This window comes from Peromyscus eremicus, chromosome X, assembly GCF_949786415.1.
Source record: "Peromyscus eremicus chromosome X, PerEre_H2_v1, whole genome shotgun sequence".
Classification (NCBI taxonomy): Eukaryota; Metazoa; Chordata; class Mammalia; order Rodentia; family Cricetidae; genus Peromyscus; species Peromyscus eremicus.
This window is the reverse complement of record NC_081439.1, coordinates 132779390-132784613: the sequence shown is the minus strand read 5'-3', so window position 1 is coordinate 132784613 and position 5224 is coordinate 132779390. Positions and strand designations below refer to the sequence as shown.

The window sequence follows — 5224 nt, the reverse complement described above, 5'->3', positions numbered from 1 at the left end:
AATGCACAGCACAAGCATTCAACTACTATCTATCCTGTCCTTGAGTCAAGGAGTAGGCAGTTTTATTTTCTATCTCGATGTACCTTCTGCTGGCATCAGTAGCCTGCATCTAGCTAGATAGTATGTTCCTTCCCATGGGCTAATCAGGACTTTCTCATGACCCTTCAAGGAGACTCTATGGGCTAATCAGGACTTTCTCATGGCCCTGAAGCAAGCAAGCTTAAACTCTATTGACTCAGAATAGACTTCAGATTCAAACTGGGAAACTGAGTCACTTGTGGACTCCCACAATTCTTTCTTTTTTATTTTAAGACTCCACTGAGTCTCTCAATGACTGTGCCTGTCTTAGATTGATCCTTACCACACTCCAGTCTTACCCATCATGGGAGCATGAATTTCATCATTCATGTCCTCCTGTCTTAGGTTGAAAGGAGGCAAAGAAAACTTTTACCCATCTTTGGCTACCAGCCTCTGGTATCATAAGTCAGGGGAATGTGTGGAGTTTTACTCCTAGAAGTTCTGAGCCCAATCTCCATAATGAGTTCCTAATGAGCTTGAGAATCATAGGCAAACAGACTATGCCTACTAAGACACATGCTCCAATAACTACAATACTACTTAAGAGAGAAATAAATGATGACTATTGTAGCATGAATCTTAAAAGTTCTTATTAATAAAATTGAACCTGAGGCCAGTTATTGGGGTGAATGCTGGTAGATCAGATGCAGAACAAGCCACAGATAACCTCACCTGGCCAACTTCTCAGTTGGTCTTGTTTCCTCAGACTGGAAGCTTCTGTGTCCTCATCCAGAATGGGTCTCAGCTGAACTGCTGCTCAAAAGCCTGAATGCTTAACCAGGGCAAAATGTTCCTGGTCCTTATATATCTTTCTGCCTTCTACCATCACTCCCTGGGATTAAAGGCTCACTTTCTGGGATTAAAGGCGTGAGTCACCATGCTTGGCTATATCCTTGAACACATGGATTTCTGCCTAGCTCTGCCTCCCAAGCGCTGGGATTAAAGGCGTGTTCTACCACTGCCTATCCTCTATGTTTAATATTGTGGCTGTTCTGTCTCTGACCCTAGATAAGTTTATTAGGGTACACAATATTTTGGGGAACACAATACCACCACAGACTATGATGGAATAGCCTTTTTAAAATCATTCCAAGGTATCTTCAGCTGTTCTAGCTGCATCAAAATCCAGTTTAGCCTTTTTCATTTCTATAATCTTTTGATGTAATTTAGCCAAATCTAAGGATTAACTAGAATCATGCCAAATTCCTTTAAGATATGACTTAACTCTTTCCCATCTAACAGCACTTTCATTATACACAGAAGATGTAACACAAATCCATTCATAATTAGCATGACATTTCAAATGTACTCTAGTTTTCAGGTTTGGGGGCTCATCTTCCAGAAATTATACCACATCACACAAAGCATTCAATTTATGTTCCATTTTCACATCTATATCTTCTTCTTGAGTCTCTACTGTCATGGAAACATTCATAGACAATTGATTAACAAAATCTGCTGTCTAAACGGATTGAGACAAGGCCACTGAAGTAACAGTAGTAGTAGAAAGCATGGTAACAAGAGCTGCAATTCCTGCCATAACTAATCCAGCTTCTGTCTACTTAAAGCTTTTTTGATTTCTTCAATCACTTGTAACCCTTTATCATCAAACCATGGATCATTCATCTATACTGGCAATATTACAAAAGAAGGTTGTTTAAACACTATTACACTAGTATGATTATCCACTTGAGAAATACAGTTAGTCAAAATGCAATTAAGGCATGATACACTAAACATTACCTGAGTAAACAGGAAGTGCATTGCAAGCAACTTCCATAATTCTAGAAATGACAAAGACATCTAGCTGCCTGGACAGTCACCCAAAGTTCCTCTGCAATGTTGAGCCATCTATCTTTAGGCTACAGGCCCAGAGTCTCTGGCATAGCTTTCAGTGAAGCAGGAAATTTTAAGGACTATTCCACCCATTCTGGCAAAGTTCATCAGTCGCTTCTCCCCATGTCCTGTAGAATGTTTAGTCTTGTATAATATTAGAGGGGCCAGCCTTAATATATACATCCCAGGGGCTCAGGAGAGAGAACTACTAATGGCAAGGACTATTTTTGGGAAAAAAATGAATCTCAGCACACCGAGCTCTATAGTCCACTTGCTTTAATTCCTCTGGTATAACATCCTTTATACACAGCTTCAGTTCTGTTCTCGTACCTAGCTCCTTTCTTGCCTAATTTCTCTCTGTTTATCTGCTGTTCCCTCTAAGTTCTATCTTAATTCTCTCATCTTAATTCTGCCTCATCTAGGTCCTTTTCAGCTTGTTCTTACCCAGCTAGTACTTTCCCATCTGGCTCTTCCTCATCTTCCATCTCATTCCTCTAGTACTCTCTTCTAGCCCTTCAACCTAGTTCTTCCCCATCTTAGTTTGTTCCTCTCAAGTTCTTACCTGTCTAGTTCTTCCACTCTCTTTTCTCTTCTCCGTCTCATGCCCTGGAAATCCTGCTATATAAAGGGAGGGTCCAAGCCAAATTGTGTAAAGCTATTACTGAACGTCCATCTCCCCTAGGTGGTGTCTCCTTGTGGAATTTATCTTAAGTCAGGAGACTTGCCTGTGGGCTGCTATCACTGTTAGTCCTTGGAAGTTGGGTGCCCCCTGGGCAGTGTCTCCTTGTGGAATTTAAGTCAGGAGACTTGCAGGTGGGCTGTTATCATTGTTATCCTCGGAAGTTGGGCGCCCACCTGGGTGGTGTTTCCTGTACTCCTTGAAAGTGGCTAAGGGAGATAATCTGATTCCAGAGAAAGCCTTTCCTGAGGCTGTTCTCCAAGTACCTGGAATGTATATGTCCAGGGAGTGATCAGTCCACACTGTTAGCCCTTCTTAGGGAAAAGTCAATTGGGAAAACTATGAAGGCACCCATAATTTTCATAACAGAAGACAGCTGACATATAACAAGCCAAGTAACACCAAAAACTCCTTGGAATTTGGCTTCCAAATTTTATGGAGGAAATCCTTGATCTCTCCAGGTAATGACTTTGTCATAACCAGCTGAGTTCTTATGATATATTCCTGCGGCCCGCAGCAGTCTAGCAGTTTCTTCCATGAAGCAGGAACCTGAAGGACCATCTTGCCTTGCAAAGTTCTGTGGTCATCTTCCTATGGGCCCTGCATGTCCAGTTTATACAGCATCCTGTCAAGCAGTCAAGGCAAGGGAACTTTTTTTGCCCAGTGGCTAACTTTTGCCACAAAGAAAGCAAACTCCATAATGAGTTTCTTTGATGCTTATTATCCTCTTTGAAGTAATTGCTGCTGCTGCCAAGAGCAGACATGTCTTACTGTCCAAAAAAATATATAAGTTTTTTAAAACATTTTAAATGCCATGTTCTGTAGGTCTTTGAAGTGTTTGAAGATTATCTATCTAATTGAAATATATCTTTGTATATCTAAAAAAGTTAACTAACAAGACTCACCGGGCAGGTCCTTCGTGCCATGGCGTCTTGTGGCATCAATGGCATTTTATTGTTCTCTGATCTCCCTCTCTTGTGTCTAGAGCTCTGGCATGGGATCCCGAGTCTCAGGATTAAAGATCTCATTTTGCTGAGTAGCCCGATATTCCTGCTGCTTGCCCTGCTAACATTAGTCATTTCTGTGGCCACTTCCTGTTTAACTCCTTTAAACCTTTCCAAGTTCATCTGAAAGAAGAAGAAAAGAATGAAAAAAGACAAAGACTGGTGAGGGAAAAGCAACAGGAGTCCCTGAGTTAGCAGGCCAGCAAATAGATACAGAATGTTTTAAAACCTCAGCAGAAAATGAAATTGAAAAAACTAGAAGAACACTTTTATCAAATGATGGGTGTAGCTGGAGTTTTCCTGCCTGGCCCACAGTCAGGGCAAATCTCTTTCACCTGCCAGTCCCACAGCCTCTCAGACCCGACCAAGTAAACACAGAGACTTATGTTGCTTTCAAACTGTATGGCCGTGGCAGGCTTCTTGCTAACTGTTCTTATAGCTTAAATTAATCCATTTCCTTTAATCTATACCTTGCCACATGGCTCGTGGCTTACCGGCATCTTCACAAGCTGTTTCTCATCGTGGCGGCTGGCAGTGTCTCTCTGACTCAGCCTTCCACTTCCCAGCTTTATTCTCCTCCTTGCCCCGCCTATACTTCCTGCCTAGCCAACAGCCAATCAGTGTTTTATTGATTAATAAGCAACACATTTGCCATACATCCCACAGCAGATGGGTGAAACCTGGAATTAACTACTGGCCACAAACTTGAGGGAGATGAAGATTTGCTGCTTGAAAATTTGAGTCGGGTGTCTTTTGAAACAACAAACAGAGAAGCAGCAAGAAGATGGAACTTGCCCAAGCAATTAACTGAAATCTCACCACCTGCTCAACAGCCCACCAAGAAGGAGATTCCTGATTTACCTGAAGAACCGTCAGACACAGATGAAGATGCAGTTGCTGTTGCCCTTCAATGCCCAAATGGAAGTGTTTTGAGGAGGAGATTTTTCAAGTCTTGAAATTCACAGGTCTTATTTGACTGGATGATGAAAATTGGGTACTGCAAATCCCTGTATAGCCTTTCCACTTTCTTTCCCAGAAAGCTTCTGGAAGTGGAGGAAAGATTGTCACTGGAGGACATAGGAACAACTGTGGATACTGTACTTAATGTGGAAGAGAAAAAACAAAGCAGCCAGTAAAGAAGTCAGAACTACCTGTTCTTGAAGTCATTACGTGTGACCTCACAGGACAGTGTTCACATTAAAGCCATGCTGTACGTTGAGCTCCTCTTGTTCATAGGCGCATACCTACATACAATGGAAGAGGACTGCTTTGTATGTAGTGGTTTGTGAACTATGTCACCTTACAATGTATGAAAATGAGAACAAGGTAAAAAGGATATAGTAAGACAGACATCTGATATCAGGTCTCAAACGGGCATCATGGCACATGCTTTTAATCTATCTGGATCTCTAATCTTTAATCTATCAAGGCCACACTGAGCTACACAAGATTAATCCAGTCTAAAAGAGAAACAGCCAGGCAGTAGTGGCATACACCTTTAATCCCAGTACTTGGGAGTCACATGCCTTTAATCCCAGCACTAGAAAGGTTGAGACAGAAAGTGATACAGTTGGGCAGAGAAGGGAATATAAGGTGGGAGGAGACAGGAACTCAGGATTTTTCAGGC

At 41.8% G+C, this 5224-nt stretch overlaps 1 pseudogene; it reads left to right on the top strand.

The window, feature by feature from the left end:
* The first annotated feature begins 3517 nt into the window (after positions 1-3517).
* LOC131899955 (UBX domain-containing protein 8-like) lies at positions 3518-4733 on the top strand (annotated as a pseudogene).
* The last annotated feature ends 491 nt before the right edge of the window (positions 4734-5224 follow it).